Source organism: Lepidochelys kempii, chromosome 18 (assembly GCF_965140285.1).
Source record: "Lepidochelys kempii isolate rLepKem1 chromosome 18, rLepKem1.hap1, whole genome shotgun sequence".
Taxonomy (NCBI): Eukaryota; Metazoa; Chordata; order Testudines; family Cheloniidae; genus Lepidochelys; species Lepidochelys kempii.
Window position 1 is genome coordinate 11,007,758 of NC_136397.1, and position 19,188 is coordinate 11,026,945.

The 19,188-nt window shown below is 44.3% G+C and overlaps 1 protein-coding gene across 5 annotated transcripts in view; it reads right to left on the reverse strand.

Moving 5' to 3' along the window:
* KAZN (kazrin, periplakin interacting protein) overlaps positions 1-19,188 on the reverse strand; it is a 736,353-nt gene that overhangs the window by 214,204 nt on the left and 502,961 nt on the right. The window lies entirely within an intron of this gene.

Consider the following 19,188-nt stretch of genomic DNA (forward strand, 5'->3'; position numbering starts at 1 on the left):
GGAAAACCCTTTCCATTGCTTCGCTGTAGGAAACGTCTACTCTACAGTGCTACAGGGGCATAGCTGCAGGCCGTGCACATGGCCGAGAGAACTGAATTATCGTTATGAGGCACAATCGGCTAAGTGAGTGTCCTTTTAGTTGCCACATTTATACACACATCCCGAAAAATATGAAATACACTGGCGTTTTCTTGGCCCAATTCAGCAGGGTTTAGTGAAGTGACCTGCCCCTTAAAGCTGGGTTATAAAAAAATAGTAGCCTAATGACTATATAACTCAGAGAGAAGCCTCTGAGGATATAAACCCTAATATTATCCATTTGACCTATCCCATAGCACTAATCCATCCCCGTGCAGTGAGATAAACATTAAATGTACCTTCATTTTGGTGACTGATTGGAAACAAAAATTTACTTCTCAGCTGTCGCAAATGCATTTTACATATATTTTAAAAACATTTCTTCTCTTTCTCCACCCGATTCCATTCCCCCCCACCCCCATCCAGCTGCCTCACTTTTGGGGAAAAATTTTTGGTCACCTCAGGCCAATACAATAATCTGCTTTAATAAACTTTCAGGGCTGCTTTGGTTTGCAACACCCACCTCCTTCCCCTACCTCCTGGCTAAGTGACCAAGGCAAATAACAAAGTTGAGCCTTGTCTTAGTGTAATTTGCTACGTCGGCATGAACAGGACAGCAACCTCAGGAGCAGTTTATTGCTCAGACAAATTATCCTTTACCACCTTTACAGGCATTTTGAACCATTGGCTAAATCTATTCTGCTTAGTCCATGTTGAGAAGAGTGGGAATGATCAAATCCCCATTTATTTACACATAACCTCAGTTCGCCTGGCTCGACAGAGATCAGTTCTGTCCTCTGGGATTTGACCGACTGAAACGCTGTATACTAGGGTCCTGTAACTGAGTTCACTCACCGCTAGGCACCCCATGGTGACCAGGCATTGGGTCGCAGCTCTTGCACTGGGCTAGCTCCCCCTGCCGACAGTTGCTTCAGTGCGGTGGTGGTTTCTCTGTCAATAATTCAGCCCTCCGGCTGGGTCACCATCTTAGAGTCCATCCCTGCTGGGGTCCCAGTCGTTCAAACTAAAAGTCCCCAAAATGTCTAACATAAAGAAAAATCCTTCCCCCACTCTGGGGCTCTTCCTCAGCCATCTTCAGCTCAGCCTGGAGCCCACTTCTTGGACTCAATAACCTTTGCGGTGGGTTTATACCCCCCCCCCATTCCTGGGGGCTGGTAGGGGAATCCAGTCCCACCCTCAACTCTGAGCAGTAGCCTCAGGATCCTGGACTGAACAGCTGCATCTGCTCCTTGAACTGTGGTGCAGCTTTCCCTAGGCCACTTCCTACCCAGCCGCTCAAGCTCTACCCTGCTTCTCTCTGTCTCTTCCCTGCTTAATCAGGGTCTCCCCTAGGCCTCCCTGCCTGGACAGCTTTCCTTACTCTCTGAGCTTCTTGCCTGCCTCTTCCTCCACCCCTTTCCCCAGCTGCACTTTATCACCTCTTAAGCCTGGCTCCATTCCCACTAGTGCAGCCTCATTATGGGGAATTGTTTGATTCCCTCCAGGTGGGGATCATTCTGTAATCAAGTTGGCTTAGTCCCAGGGTGAAGCCACCCTGCTATAGTTCCCAATTCTCCCCATGCGAAATTCACCCCTGGGCAGAGTTGCCCATACAAAAAAGGCATCAGTTACACCCTCAAAATTAGAATTAAGTGGGATGTAAGCAGCACATAAGCCTTGTGCTGGACCGCTGCACAGGGGGGAAATTCATCCCCTGTTCAGGACTGGGGTACTGCAAATCAATAGGAGTTTCACTACTTGTTCCCTGGTGGCAGAGCACCTAAACTCTGCAACTCTAAAGCTCAACTCCTAGTTCAAAGCTGCTAGACTCTGCAGTTCCACTCCTGCAGAGCTACAAGAGCTGAGATTCAGTTCAGGTGAGGTCCAACACTCTGTAGGGATGAAGGCACCAAGTTAGACATTTCTCTCTCATTTACCCCCAGGCTTTGATTTATGTATTTAATAGGAGTTTCATTCTGCCAAAATAAACTACCCAAGGCATGGAGTCAACAAAAGACAGACAGGTTTTCTTAAATCATCAGATTATACTGCAGCATTGCCATATACCAGGGGTAGGCAAACTTTTTGGCCCAAGGGCCACATCTGGGCATGGAAATTGTATGGCGGGCCATGAATGCTCATGAAATTGGGGGTTGGGGTGCAGGAGGGGGTGAGGGCTCCGGCTGGGTGTGCGGGCTCTGGGGTGGGGCCAGAAATGGGGAGTTCAGGGTGCTGGAGGAAGCTCCGGGGTTAAATAAATATATATATAATTATTTATTCATTCATTCATTCATTCTGGGTTTTGAACCTTTAGGCTACACCCAGGTCATGTTTTCAAGCTTTTCTTCACCACTATGAGGGCCAGAATGCTGGTGGAGGTTGTTAGTTTTTGTTTGCTTTTATTGAAAGCTGAGATTTTCACTTATTCATCTGACTCCAGGAGCTGGGGCTTTAAAAAATACCTACACCTAATATGAGAGTTGGCAACGCTGGATTGTATCTGACCCAGATCACACTGGTTCAAAACTTAGCCCCACAGGCATTCATGACTGAGCACAACACAGATGCTAACCTCCAATTTGGAGGATTTTATTAAGAATTTCTATATGAAATGTACTGCTGTAAAGTATATTTGAGAATGTAATATTTGAAAATATTGCAGGATCAGGACTCAAGACCTATACATTGGAGGGGGAGAAGCATCTCTCATTGCTATTCACCAACTTGCAAGGCAGCAACTTAACCTTTAAGGAAAAACTCAAATTCATTTAGTAACAATCTTTATCTACAGGCTGGGGGCAGAACAATTCTATTGAGAACAATATATAATAGAAAAAAATAACCATACTGCAGCAAGAAGACCAATAATATGGTGCAGGGCAGTATATAGACTATTTCTTACTTCTAAAATAGAGGATTAATGTAGTGCCAGGCAGCAGGAAAGCAGCTACAAATTCTGACGTTTAAAGGGGTACTGTCAACTTAAAGACCACACTTCTGTCTAGGGTTTTTTGGTTTTTTTTTTAACTATTTGTTGTTCCAAGTGACAATTAATGTTACTATGAGATCAGAGCAGAAAATATATTTCAATTTATTTATTTTGTGCCCTGGCAGCACTTTGCAGAGAAGCTGTTTTTTTAAAAAACCCCAGCCTGTAACTGCACAGCTCCCATTACTTACTGTATTTTTCACTCCATGTATCTGATGAAGTGGGTTTTAGCCCAGGAAAGCTTATGCCCAAATAAATTTGTTAGTCTCCAAGGTGCCACAAGGTCTCCTTGTTGCTTTTGCTGATACAGACTAACACGGCTACCCCTCTGAAATCATTACATTTCAGCATCCCAGCACTAGTCATTTCCACCATTTCCCATGTATGGAGAGGTTATGTCCTGATCTTCCAACCACTGAATCACATGCTTAATTTTACTCAGCCGAGCAGTCCCACTGAAGACAACGGGATTACTCCAGGGCATAAAGTTACTCACGTGCTTAAGTGTTTGCCTTAAGTCTCCTTCCATTTGTTTGTGGGTCTTTCCTACAGCAACATGGCACATTGATTTCAATGGGATTTTGGTGCCTGGGTGCTTTTGCAAATCCCAGTAAAGGCCTATGGGCATCTTTAGGCACTTAAATACCTTTAAATCTGGCTGTAAGTGCTGCAGAAGTGTAAGTCCCATTTTCAAAAAATGACTTAGTCAAAATTTCATTGCAAGTCTCACCAAGGTGCCCAGGGGACAGAATTTTAAAGGTATGTAGGTGCCTAAGGGTGGTGATAAGCACCTACTTTATCACAACATCTCAGAGCCCCAGTCGTAGACCATAACCCCACTGTGCTAGGTGCCGTAGCAAAGAAAGAACCAAAGAAGAGTTCCTGCCCCAGAGATATGACAATGTAAGCCCAATGGGATATTAAAAAGCACCTACACAGGTTAGGTGCCTAAGTCCCATTGATATCAACCTTATACAACCTTATTTTCTAGCATAATAATACAATTAACTTTTCCAGCAGACACCTGTTGTAATCTTTAGTTTCCTTCAATCCTTCAAATAACCAGTCATGAGCTTCCCTTTCCCTCTGCCACTCACTATCAGACTCTTTTGGCCGGAATCACATTTCAAATTCCAAAGCTTGCAAAAAGTATTAAATTCTAGTGGAAGGGTTTACACAGCCTATAAATTTCATTTCTCTCTGTTTGCTGTCAGCTTTTTCAGAGCAGCTCAGATGTACTAGTTTTCACGACAACGCATAGAATCTGAAAAAAACCCCAAACCCCAAGCTACAAAAATTGTTTTATGCAGAAGGATTGCAGAAAAAAATCTTTCTGTGTTTCACAGCCTATGCTGAAGCGTTGTTAACATCCTTACAAATATTGCAAAAGGTGCTTTCTTTGCAGTACTGTGCTTTGAATCTTCTCTGCATATCTGCATTGCCCATTGCATCACATATACAAATATTCCATTGATAAGAATATGGAAGGCTCCCACAGTAAGAATTTACAAACTATAAACAGGAAAAATCCTCACCTGTCATCCAATTGCAGCCACATCTAGGGCAGAGCATGGCAGCTGTCTGATAATGCACAGCAACACTAGATAACAGTTCTGGCCAGTAAATGAAGAAAATTCTATCTTACTGAAATGTTAAAGAGCTATAATGATATAATAATAATATGTATTTAGGAAGTTTTAACAGATTTACAAATCATTGCTATGTAAAATCAGAAACAAAATGATAATCATTATAACAGAGATTTTATGTGTTGGTATTATTTCTACCTTATTTATTATTATAAACTACAAAGGGAATTTAGACAGACTGTAATTAACAGAGCTGGGAGAATACTGCACAAACATCTTCTGTGCATATCCACTTGAATGTGCAATAGTGAAGTTTACTGGTTTCAGGTGAATTCTAATCCAGGGATAGTGAAAAGATCTGGCAAAAGTCAACACAAACCTTGCTCGGTTCCATCATTATAATGAAATATAAAGCCTGGCGAAATGGCTTCAGGTTTTGTTGCAATAGTCTGAGCTTAACCAGTGACAAAGGGTCAATTTAGTCGGCGGCCTTGAAGGGGACCTGAAAGCAGAATCAGATTTCGAATTGCCTGTCCTGAGTAGCTAAAGAAAGCTATGTGCTTGAAGGAGATACACCTAGTGGCTGGTGAAGAACAAAGATGCTCATGCAAGCATCTAATTCAGTCATGGTGCTGAAGTAAAGGCAAATGCTGTTAAAGTCACAAATTTGGAGGAAGCAGTGAAAAAATGAGCAGCTTTTTGTAGCAATGCTTGAAACAGTAAAAGAAGTCATTTGGTCCCTTTTCAGATGGAAAAAAATATAATACATTAGTTCGCAACAATTACACAACAGCACAGACAGTCTGCACAGAGAACTGTGTCAAAGGGCCTCTGCTGAATCAGCGATGCAGGAGTTTGGAGCAACATACATGCAGGTTGCCTGCACAAATAACATTTGAATCAATATGCAGTGTTGCTGTGGTCATGTCGCTCCCAGGATATTAGAGAGACAAGGTGGGGGAGGTCGTATCTTTTATTGGACCAACTTCTGTAGGTGAGAGAGACAAGCTTTCGAGCTACATAGAGCTGTTCTTCAGGTCTGGGGAAGGTACAAAGAGTGTCACAGCTAAATACAAGATCCAACAGATAATTTAGCAAAAGTAGTTAGCTCACATAGTCTTAGCCAATGGGACAAATTCAAGGTGAAGTGGCCTGTTATTACCCCATTGTCATAGGACAAAAGGGGGGTTAGTGGATTACAGATTGTTGTAATAAGCCATAAATCCAGTGTCTTTATTAAGACTGTGATTTTTAGTGTCTAGCAAAGTTATGAATTTAAGCTCTGAGGCTAGGGTGACCAGGTGTCCGGTTTTCAAATGGAAAACCCGGTCGAAAAGGGACCCTAGTGACTCCGGTCCGCACCGTTGACCAGGCCATTAAAAGTCCAGTCAGCGGTGCTGCAGGTTGAAGGCAGGCTAGTCCCTACCTGTCCTGGCTGGCACTGCACTGTGCCCCAGAAGCGGCCAGCAGGTCCAGCTCCTAGGCGGTGGGGCCACGAGGCTCCATGCAGTACCCCTGCCCTGAGCACTGGCTCCACACTCCCTTTGGCCAGGAACCAGCCAATGGGAGCTGGGGGGGGGGCAGTGCCTGCAGGTGAGAGCAGCGTGTGGAGCCTCCTGGACCCCTGCCTAGGAGCTGGACTTGCTGGCTGCCTCCGGGGCGCGTGCAGCGCGGTGCCAGGACAGGCAGGCAGCCTGCCTTAGCCCCCCACCCGCTGCGTCACTGACCTGGAGCCATCTGAGGTAAACCCGTGCCCCAACCCTGAGCCCCAACACCCTACCCTAGCCCTGAGTCCCCCCCAGCCTGGAGCCCCCTTCTGCACCCCAAACCCCTCATCTCTGGACCACCCCAGAGCCTGCACCCCCAGCCCAGAGCCCTCAGCCCCAACCCCCAGCCTGGAGACCCCTCCTGCACCCCAAACCCCTCATACCAGCCCCACCCCAGAGTCAGCACCACCAGTAAGAGCCCTCACCCCCTCCCACACCCCAGCCCCCTGCCCCAGCCCAGTGAAAGTGAGTGAGGGTGGGGGAGAGCGAGCCACGGAGGGAGGGGAAATGTAGTGATTGGGGGCGGGGCCTCAGGGAAGGGGCGGGGCCTCGGGTCAGGGGCAGGGCTAGGGTGTTTGGTTGTGTGTGACTGGAAAGTTGGCAACCCTATCCAAGGTTGGCCTTTTGAAAGTGTTGTGCAGGTTTCCCTTGGGGATGAGAACTGATGGGTCAGAAATCAAGTCATCGCTTTGTGAAAAGTGTTCACCCACAGGTGAGAGGGTGTTTTTGTCATTTATCTTTTTCCTGTATGAGTTAATTCGAGAGCATAGGAATTGTCTGGTTTCACCCACACAGTTGTTACTGGGGCATTTAGTGCACTGGATGGGGTACAACACATGTTGTGACAGGCATGTGTTGTACTCATGGATCTTGAAAGGTGTGTTGTGGTGGATGTTGAGCATTGTAGCAGTGGAGATATGTCAGCAGGTTTTGCATCTGTTCTTCTGGCAGGACTGATGCCGCTTTGAGATGGTGGGCCCTGGTCTGCGGGGACTTGGGGAGCTTGTTTTTGATAATGAACTTGGAGAGGTTGAGGGTTGTTTGAAGGCCAGAAGAGAGCTTTCAGGAAAGAGTTTTCAGGATGGGGTCTCACTGAGTTGGTTTTTAGTTGTTTGATGATACTCTGTATGGGTTCCAGAGTTTGTCTTCTCTATACATTTGATTTCTAAATGAAAATAATAGCTACATATTTAGGGAAATGTAATTGGGTTTGAGGCTGCAGGACCAGCTATGGAGGAACAGAGCCAGATTCCTGACTTACCCTGGTAGCCAGAGCATTAGGGTCTGATTAGCATCATTTGGGAACAAAAAAGGCCAACAGTCTCCCTATTGCAAGAAGGAAGAGCTGGAGGGTTCTGTAGGGAGAAATCCTAATTAGACCACCCCAGGACAAAGAGTGGGAGCTAAGGCTTATGTTTGTACACACAATCCTGTCCTAGGAATGAGATACTTTTAATAAAGAACAGAGGCAAACCATCCCAAGTGCAGATGTTTGGGAGGGTGGAGGAGAGTTGTGGGTGAATTTGGACAATATCCGTTGTGTGTGTCCTATGCCACGACTCAAGTGGGGGAACCCACCACCTGCTTACTGGGTGGAACTAAAATATGGTCTCAATTCACACAACACTGGTGATACAATGAAGCAGCAGAATCTGCCAACTACAGGGGCAAAATGGGTAAGGCAATTTCTGGACCTGAGCTTGGCAGAAGCCCAGTGATGGGTGAACATTAGAAGGGCCAGTGATTCCGTTAAACACTGATGCTTATTTGAACTTTACCCGATCCAACATGAGCGGCACAAATGGACAGGGAATGTCTAATCCCCAAATGAACTGGGAACACCATGAGGTCAACAACATTTTAAAACAAAGGCTAGAAGCCTGGATTGTGTCCTTATTACATGGAAGAGGTGATGGCTGTGCAAAACTTGCTGGGGCTTGAAACAAACCGAAGCAGAGCTCTGTGTAGCTCAAAAGCTTGTCTCTTTCACCAACAGAAGTTGGTCCAGCACAAGATCTTACCTCACCCGCCTTGTCTCTCTCTGAAACAAAACAAAGTCAGAGGAAGTGCCCTTGACCTCAGTGAGGCTAATGCCTTGGAATCTAAAACATCTGATTCTTTCCATGGTCAAGACAAAGCTCTAGAACAGAGGCACAATTTAAAACTCAGCAGTCTGGAGTCCCGCCCCCGCCGAAGACACAGCATTTAAAACGATTTCTGGAATTATTTCCACCTTTTCAGCATCCATCAGCGTGTCTGTCAAAGCGCCAACACGTTAAGCAATATTTCACCCAGTGCTTACCCTGTTTGCAGCCTGTCACTCTGCCTTTCCCTTCGCGGCTCTGCTTACTCCAGCACTAGCTTTGCAAATGCCCTGACAATATAAACATGTTCCATTTTCCTGGCTTCTTGCTGTACTTACCATCCCCCTATCCCCAGCCAGTGATGAGTGTGTTTTCGGTCCCAATTGTGCAGGCTGCTACATGGAGTAAATGCGATTAGGGCACACACTATGCTAAAGCCCGTTTTTTTTTTTCTGGGGCTCTCTATTTACACGTTCCATGCCAATAGGCTTTTAATGATGTTCTAATGGTTTCTTGTTAGCTGGGGCTGGGGTGGGGGAGAATGTTAACGAGGTGATTCCCACTGGCCTGGGATGAAGTCAATGACCTACAGTAATAAGGTCTTTTTATCGCTATCTTCTCTCCGTTACACTCGAGTGTGTGTTGGTGTCTGGGGGTGAGGGAATGATGGAGCAAAGAGCCTTTTTCATTACCAGGGCAGGAGCCCAGCAGATCACTGCACTACTGAGCTGTTGATAAGGAGCCTAATTGCCATTGCTTAATGGCCCTAATAGACAAGGTCAGACCCTGCCATACCATTCATGGGTGGATGGGGAGTATTGGCCTAGCACATCTCTTTCATGTATTTTCTCTCAGATAATCATTAGAATTACCAATCCAAAGTATTCAAAAACCACAGAAATCATGAAATTGGTTTAAATATCATGATTTTTAAAAAGGCAGGTTCTTTTTATTTACTTTTTGGGTTTTGAACCTTTAGGCTATATCTGGGGTACATTTCCTGGCTTTTCTTCACCATCATGACGGCCAGAACCTTTATTTTTAACCCCAAAATGAAAGCTGAGATTTTCACATATTCACATGACTCCAGGAGCTGGTGCTTTAAAAACACCCTCAAATATTCTGAGACTTGGCAACACTTATATATGAATTGGATCACAATGGTTGAGGGAAAAAACTCCAAAATGCATTAATGGTTGCATGCAGTGGTCGCTAATGAAGAGTCAGCATTCATCCCTACTGTTAAAGCACGTTGTTCTGTGATACTGCAGTTGAATGGCAAGCAATTTTGTGGGATCTCAGATGGCATAGTGTGGCTGGCTTTACAATACCGGCCACAGTAGACCTATTTCACAAGCACCGCACAAAGCAGTTTAAAAGCTTCGATAGCGGCAGTTCATGCCTGCCTGGAATTAAATAATGCAGTAGATTACAAAGTTAATAAAAGTGACAGGCTTTTATTAATCTTAGCTCTTGCCATAATGCTCCGAGACAACAGGCACCAGTTTTGACAAAGTTATCATTGCTTCACACGCGGCGAGCTGAGTGCTTAAAGAAAAAAAAAAAGACACCAAAAAAACCCCCGGCAAACATAAAGCTTCTGACAATACCATCAGCATTAGCAACATTTATATAACCTAGGAAAGCCAGGAGTTCTAGATCCAGGAAAGGACGAATGCCCCCTTTCTGCCCTCCATTCTGATATGGTGCTAACTGACAGCAAGGCCGGCATAACATAGGCAAGGCGTGATGTTAGCGACAGTGAGCATTCAGATGCTCCGAGGACAGTAGTTTTCTGCTTGGAATGGATAACGTGGCTGTTGGTCATGGGAACGTCATGCGCCATCAGTACTGTATGCTAGCAGAATCCCACCGGTGGAGCTCTGCAGAAGATCATAAAGGCAAAGAAACATGAGGAGAAAAGGAGCCAAAATGTTTGTGCATGGCCTAAAAGGAAGCCATTAATTACTCACATACACAGCTTGTCATAGCTGCATTCCCTGTAGGCCTCTGCTAGAATTGTCCCTTTTAATAGCTGACATTAACCAAGCCCATTGCTCTTCCTTTTTTTCACATACATGGATTCAAACCAGCAGTGTAAGTAGGGTGCAATTGCACCAGAGGCCATCTACTCCTTTGGAAATATCCCCTGGCACCGAGCGAAGCATTGAATAAAACACCAACATGGCAATTTTCACAAGCTTGCCCCCTCCCCTCCCAACAGCTGCCAAGTGGCAAGAGAAAAGGCGACCATGGGTGGCTAGACACTTGCGATTTCTGCATCTTGCCAGGGGGTTAGACTAGATGACCCTTGCGGTCCCTTCTAACCCTAGGGTTCTAGAATTCTGATTCGGAGGTGTTGGGGAGTGGGGGGGAAATACCCCCGAGCAGGAGCTGTGCATTTTAAAATTCTCAAGGGCTCTAATTGCCACACTGATAACTGGAGGTTTGACACCGCATTGCAAGTTCAGAAGCAGTACAAAATAAGTTGCTCGGCATGTATCAAACGTGCCGTTGTGCTCACACCACGGTGTACCACTTGAAGGATCTTATTCATTTAGCTTTCTGATTGCAGAACAGTTTCCAGATGCCATTCGGAAGCGAGCGAGATGGAAAAACAAACACTTAAACCTGTTTATTTTGAGCAAAACAGAATTTGCGATGGAAACGGGATCGCTCGCAAGCCGAGTGACGTCTTTGGATGGCACAGTGGGAAGGAGCACGTTTGCTCCTGGGCGGTGAAGGTGCTGTGGGAACAACGGAAGCAAAATGCTTCAAGATTGGAAACTCACTGCGGTAGGCATATCTTTGCACTATACGTGTGTGCTGCGTTGCGCACGTTAGGGCTTGAGTTGGGGGCTTTTAGGAGCTACCGCAAGACAAACACTTTAATAAATAAATAACAACAACAATAATAGTGGAAAGACAATTGATCTGAAATTGAAAACTGCTTCTCACAGTGAAAAAATGAAGGCATCCATCTGAAAAGGAAAGGAAGACGGGTCCAGTGGTCAAGGGCATTAGCCTGAGTCCTAAAAGACCCAGGTTCAATTTTTGGCTCTGCAACAGACTTCTTATATGACCTTGGGCAAATCACTTAATCTCGTCGTTCATTTGTAAAATGGGGATAATAGCAGTCCCCTACCTCACAGAGGCATTGTGAGGATAAATATATTAAAGATCGTGGGGTGCTCAGATAGCACAGTAATGGAGGCCATATATGTACCGTAGACAGATGGAACAACAGGTATAATGCAATCTTTGTCTCACCTTAAACAGGGTTATTTTTCGTTATCAGGTGAAGTGAAGTGGAATATTTCCATTCTTTGTATGAAAATATGCTGTGAAACAAACCCAGAAGATGCAATAGGTTTTAACACTGCGTTTCCTCAGACTATGAAATGCGAGAGAGCCATCAGCATACACAGGAGGTTGCACCACAGAGAAACTTTATGTTTAGACACAATTCTGACGAAGTGAAAGAAACGTGGTCTTCGTGGTTACAGCAAGTGACAGGGAGTCAGCCCCCAAAGAGGCACAAATGCAGCCAGAGTGAATTTAATTCTTTAGCTGAGTGAAAACTGGCATAAAAGTTGGTTGAAGAATTTGCTCAATTGTTCCGCTGCATAAAATGCTTTTCAAAGCTCTCCGGGAGGGCTTCAGCAGCTATTTAAAATTACAGCACAGTTTGGAAAATCACCAACTCTCTTTTTATTTTAAAAAGGCCTGCTACTTTTGTGAAGGTTGCAACTATCATTTATCATATTACACATTTAGGCCCCGATCCTGCACCTGGATCTCCACATGCAGACTCCTGTGTTCACAGGGAGCCTTATTGACTTCCATCAGGCCCCCCGGCTCACTCTGCCAGCATGGATCCAGTTATTTTGTTGGTATTGCCATGGCACCTAGAGGTTCCTGCCAAGATCTGGGCCCCATTGTGCTCGGCACCATACAAACACACAGTAAGAGGCAGCCCCCGTCCTGAAGAGCTTACAAACTAAACAGACAGGACAGAAAAAAAGGTGGGAGGTGGAAGTATGGAGAGATTAAGGGATTTGCCCTAGGCCATGCAGAAAATCTGTTGCAGAGAGAGGAATTTAGTCAAGATCCCACTGAGTCCCGTCCAGTCCCTTAACCATAAAACCAGTCCTCCTCACTGGATCCTGGTAATCTGGAAACTAGTCCAGCTCCTTCCAGAACCAAACAGAAATGGCTTGCTCAGGCCAAAAGCTGTAACTTTGTTTCCTTTTTCAATAATGAGAAATAGCAGTGTGTAATAAAGCAACTTTTGGAATTATGAACTTCGGTTCCAGAAAAAACACAAACTAAGTGATGGATGGTATAGTATGTCTCGGCAATACCCCATCTGGGTCCCTGACTGGGAAAAAAATAAAAAGCTATGAAGAATGCATTGTGTTTTATTCAGCTCCTGATTAAGTGCCAGTGTGGTGATATGATGTATGAAGAGTAGGGTGGATGCAGACATTTTAATCACTCAGACCAAGAGAGGGATGCTGCTTAATGGAACTGTCGATCTTACTGACAGCCTACATCCGTAAATTCAGGCTTAGGAGCTGATGTTAGTGTTACCCCCTCGATGTACCTCCTGTATAACTCCAGAACAAACGTAACCCACTATTTACACAGAGGCAAACCCCTTAATCATTGATTTCTAAGCAAAGGAAGAGAGAGCTTGGGCAACCCCAGAACCATTTATCCGAAGTTCTCCCCCTGCTAGGCCTATATTTGTAGTCCATAACTGCCTACTGCCGGGTTTCCTTTCTCTTTCCTCAGCAACTGACGATGGAGGATACTGGCCCACGGTCTGATGTCATACAGCCGTTCCTGTGTTCCTCTAACACTGGCGTGAATGTATTATGGATACAGAACCATCGTCACAGCACTCACAATCCCATATTCACTTGGCTCACGTGACTTAGTGTTACGAGACCCCTCCCTCTAGACTCCCCTCCCCCCTGCGGCAACTCCATCCCTTTTCAATCTCAGAGGAAATATACAGCTTTCCTCCCCTCCTAATGCCTGCTCATTCTGCTCTCCACTCCAGTCTTCATGTCTGTAATCATGTTATTTAAACTTCATACAGTATTTGGGATGCTATAAATGATGCTATAGTTGTAGTGTGACTTAATGGTCATTATCTTCCCCTGGGCAAATAGTTTTTAAAGAGCTAGAAATTAATGCCACTTATACACTCCACTGGGGCAGGTACCACGCCCCTCTCTGTGTTTGTGTACAGCATGTAGCATAACGGGCTTCTGATCTTGAGTGGGTCTTCTGGGCACTACCATGTACCAATAATAAATAATATTCATGTATGGCTTTCAGAGGGGAAAATAATGTTTGTTCTTGGAGTATTTAGAGAAGTGTAGCAAAAAATTCCATCAAAAGGTGCTTGCATTGTTCCATTACACATGCTGTACAATCGTGTGCTGCTGTCATCTAGTGGATGGAATGAGAACTGCTTAACTGTGTGTCATAAGACCTCCATAGCTATTAGAAAATCTTCTTTTATCCAAATGGCAGGTGGCTGTATCTTCTCTGCAGTAGGACCTGAGATCCAAACCTGCTGTCCACATGACGTTTCAAGTGACAATGATACATAGCACGGTGAAGTTGTCAGATGGCATGAAATTGCTACACCACAAAAATCTTGCATTAAATGTATATTTAAAACTAACTTCCATACACAGTATCCCATACAATTAAACAATTAGTGTAAATTACTTTTTAAAAAAAATCAGTGCAAAGAGCAACATTTATAATTAACAGTAATTGTTGCCAGCTTTACAGTTCATTAATTATAGTAAGAGCACTTTCAATGGATTTGACACAGCCATGCTGAAATCCTGGCTGTCACGGATGCAGGAAAAGGCAATGAAGAAATGCCAAGGATTTTGTGGCCTAAATGATCAGAAGTACTTGGTGATTTGGGTGTCCAATCTGGGACACCTTTAACGCGACCTGTTTTTCAGAAAGCACTGAGCACGCAACGTCTGAAAACCAGGCATGGTAACGTGTCTTAAATTGGGCACCCTTTTGAAAATTAAAGTCTATCTCTTCCTTACTATCCCTAGCTTATCAATGAACCAGGAATAGGACTGCTGAGATATACCCTATGGAAGGGGGAACACTTGATTTTTTTTGAAGCAAAAATGTCTCTGTCAGGGCACGTCTACACTACAAATTTATATGAGTGCAGCTGCACCAATGCTCTCCCGTTGGCTTAATAACTCCACCTCCACGAGAGGTGGTGGCTATGTTGGTGGCAGAAGCTCTCCCACTGACATAGCTCTGTCTACAAGGTGGTGAGGGGGTAAGCTTGATATAATTACGTCGCTCAGGGGTGTGGATTTTTCACACCTCTGAGTGATGTCGATATACCGAAGGAAGTATGTAGGGTAGACCGAGCCTCAGTACTGCAGTGTGTCATCAATTCAGGACAGGTGCATGGCCTGAAAACAAGAACTCGCAGCCAGAGAGAGCTGTGCAAATATAGGTACAGAGCTTATTTTAATTTTGGATTCTACCTCCTGCATTGGGAGGGGGATGGGAGGAGGGAGGAAGGGAGATGGAGAGATTTCTCTGCTCCACTTTGATACCCTTGAAAAATTCACTGCATCAGAGCAGGGAAGCATGATGATAAAGGGAGGAAAGGGGAACTCGGGAAGAGAGATGAAATGGGAATTTTAAAATGTAGACAAGGAGTGATGGGAAAGGAGGAGAATGTGGATTATCTGAATAGGATATGAAAGGATATGAAACTATAATAAGAAGCATTGCCAACTCTCGCTATTTTACAGTCTAGCAATAATTTGTGCTTTTCGTAAAGTCTCAGCTCCTGGAGTCATGTGAATACGTGAAAACCTCAGCCTTCACTTTTAAAAAAAGTATGTTTATAGCTCTTATGTAGTCAAAAAAAGCTTGAAAATGTGACCCCGTGTACTATTCAGACTCAAAAACCAAGGCAAAGAAAAAGAACCCAAAAGGAATTTTAAATATATCTGATGACTTTTAAATTCCCAAAAGGAATTTAAAAATATCTGATGACTTTTTAAGACAAATTCATGGTTCTGCGGAGGCCTGAATCATGATTTTTGAATGCTTAGGACTGGCAGTATGGCAACAATTAACAAAAATGATAACTATTATTGTTATTCGTGGCAGACAGATACCCAGGAAGCAGTTGTACAGAATGAGAACTAAAGGGGATATTCACCAATCATTTGGATTTGCATTTGCAGTGCAATATGGCGGCAGAATAAAAACTATATAATTTTGGGCTGCGTACTCCAAGGCTTCACATCATGGACCCTGCTTCTACAGCTTTGATAAGATCTCACCTGTACTGTGTTTGGTTCTGGGCACTTCATCAGAAAGAAACTGACGAAAGTAAGAAAAAGAACACTAATTACCAGGGGGCTTTAAGGATTTGGAGGATAGATTTTTTTTTTTTTTAAATGAATGGGTGAGATCTTCGGTTGGTGTGAATCACTAACTCCACTGATTTCACCAGGTGAAAATCTGGTTCAATATGTACAGTTTGGCTGAGCAACAACAGGGGAACAGAAATGCCTCCAAATAACTGAAGCGTGTAAACACCACACAAAGTAGAATAGGGTAATTCACAGTGATACTATTAGGCACAATGAGATAAAATTAATTTTAACTAGGTGTCAGGAAAAACTTCTTCTGAATCTTTACCTTCCACACTGCATATAATCAAAAATACCAATGAGTGAAGTACACAACGGTGTAAAAGATCTGGGATTGACCTCAGTTTGATGCATGGATTAGGTCACTATGGCCTCAATCATGGAATTACTCCTACCCCTGTTTGGGGAGAGTAAATGGCTCTCAGCAGATTAACACTGTCAAGTTTTTATTAATTTAAATCCTAATCACACAATCCAGATCTAATTTTAAATTGGCCCCATTCCAAAATGGAACCTAGCAAACATCTAAAAGTGAACTGCCTTGATTTTCAAAACAAATACAAACATCAGACACTGGGCCCAAATACAAGCACCCCAAACCAATCATGCACTTGGGCCCTGTGTGCTTAAACGCCATCAATTTAAATGCAATTTACGTACCTTTTCAAAGTAAAGCATATGCTCAAATGAGTTCACAAATTGAAGCTTTAAGCAATCCAATGGAATCAAAGGCCTGATTACTCAGTTGTGTAAATTTGCTCATGTGCGTAAGTGTTTCAAGGATCAGGACTGAAGCAAGGAACTGAAGGAAATACATGAAGCAGCCCTTATCACATACAATTGCATATGCTATTAAGTGATTTGTAATCATCACTTCAAACCTAGACCTCTCTCAATTTAAATGGCTTTAGGCCACGTTTCTTTAGGACTGAATGGAGAGAGATATTTTAATTTTTCATAAAGTGCTTTTGTCTTTCCCTACACAGATGGAGAAGTGAATGGGGGGGGGGAGGGAGGGAGTACGATGCTTTGTATCTGTGACATTAAATCTACTTCTTCTATATCAGCCTGGATTCTTAAGATAGGGGGCTTCTGGTTGATTTATGGTACAGGTGAGTCACATTTTATGTGGGGGTTAGGTTCTGAAGTCAGTGCATAAGGCGAAAATCGCGTATAGTCAAAATTACCCTTGAAAATCCCTTAAATCGTCCATAAAGTACAGTACAGTATACTGTACATGATTTTGTATATACTGTACAACCCTGTACAGCAGGGGGTGGCAACCTGCCGCAGGCGTGCCAAAGGTGGCACGTGAGCTGAATTTTGGCGGCACTCTGCTGCCAGCCGGGGTCCTGGCCGCCGGCCCTGCTCAGCCTGCTGCCGGCCTGGATGAACGGAAGCCAAGGCCAGCAGCAGGCTGAGCAGTCCCGGCTGCTGGCACCGCTCAGCCCGCTGCCAGTCTGGGGTTCCGGCCGCCGGCCCCTGTAAATGTAAAATGTATTATTGGCACACCAAACCTTAAATTAATGAAGACTTGGCACGCCACTTCTCAAAGGTTGCCGACCCATGCACTAGGATCCACTCAGCGTGCCAAGATGCTCACATATAGGGTATGTCTACACTACCCACCGGATCGGCGAGCAGCGATCGATCCAGCGGGAATCGATTTATCGCATCTAGACTAGACGCGATAAATTGATCCCTGAGCACTCTCCCGTCTACTCCTGTACTCCACCGCCGCGAGAGGCACGCGGAAACTGAGACCGACTGAGGGAACAGCAGATTCACTTCTCCCATCTCACTCTCACTCCGGTGCATACGCTCATTGAGTGGAATGGTGGGTGGAATCGTTATTTTTCTTTTTTTCTTTCTTTTTTTTTTGCCGAGCGCGTAGAGTTGAATTCGCATAAGTTAAATGCGCGTATGATGCCTCTCGCCTGTATTACTTTGAACAAAGAAAAAACCAAATACGGATTCAAACTCAATCTTCACAATTGTCAATATTAATGTAAGTTTTCAGGTTTCACTGACTTGGATCTATGTTTACACAGGGGAAACCAAAAAATATTTTGTATTCTCTGTGTGGAATAGGTGACTAAGAGACCCACCTTTTTCCTTCCATAACTCCAAAAGGAGCTGATATTACAGAATTCTCAGAATAATTCAAAACTCTTTTTCTTTCCCATTAGGTCTACTACATTTTAGATACATCATCTTACAGATTATACATGGTGGGGTAGATTCTGATATACACAGGGCAAATCCAGAGTCACTTCAGAGAGCTGGATGTTGACAGTTACATCAGGACTATTCCGGACTCATTCCCACTGGGAGAGATTCTTATGGCACTTTAGGCCTTATCTTCACTACAAAAAAAAAAAGTGTGTTCTTAAATCATGTTAACTAACGCAAGGTAAAATTTTACTGAAACTAAGGAAGTTTGTAGGTTTCATGTGAATTAGCTGGTCGATCTGCTAACTCATGTGAAACCTATAAACTTTCTTAGTTTCATTAGGATTTTACCTTGAGTTAGTTAACTCAAATTAGCTATAATTTAGATATGAGTTTGCAATGTTAAGAATACATCTTTTTTATTTTATTTTTATAGTGAAGACAAGGCCCTATTCTGGCTTTATACCAGTGTAACTCCATTGTCTTGAGTACTTTTGATTTATACTGGTGTAATTGGAAATCAGAATTGAGCCTAGTGACTTGTTCTATCTCAGTGGAATTACTTCAGGTTTACACCAGCATTAACCATGATTCAGAGGTGGCCCAGTTTCTTTGTCTCAAGCTAATTGCTTCTGTTTTTATAGTCAGTATTTCCTTAGAAGCTACTGTCAAAACGCAGACCTTTATGATCTGAGGCTGGGATTTTCAAAGCAGCCTAAGGGAGTTAGGCACCCAGTTCCCAAATAATTTCCTCATTCTCTCAGACTCCCTTGAAAATCCAATTTTAAATATCTAAGCCTTTCTTTGAATGAAACGGGCAGTGGAATAGCTGACCTCAGAATGTGATCTATACTTGAAGGACTCATAATGCTTTGGGTTGCCAACTTTCTACTTGCACAACACTGAATACCCTTGCCCCGCCCCTCCTCTGTGGCCCCACCGCTGCTCACTCCATCCACCCCTCCCTCTGTCGCTTGCTCGCCCCACCCTCACTCACTTGCTCATTTTTACTGGGTTGGGGGAGGGGGTTGGGATGCGAGAGAGAGTGAGGGCTCCAGCTGGAGGTGCCGGCTCTGGGGTGGGGATGAGAGTTGAGGAGTTTGGGGTGCAGAAGAGTGCTCTGGACTGGGATCAAGGGGTTTGGAGGGCAGGAGGGGAATCAGGGGTGCAAGCTCTGGGTGGCACTTACCTCAAGCAGCTCCCGGAAGCAGCGGCATGTCCCCCCTCCGGCTCCTATGTGGAGGCGTGGCCAGGTGGCTCTGCACGCTGCCC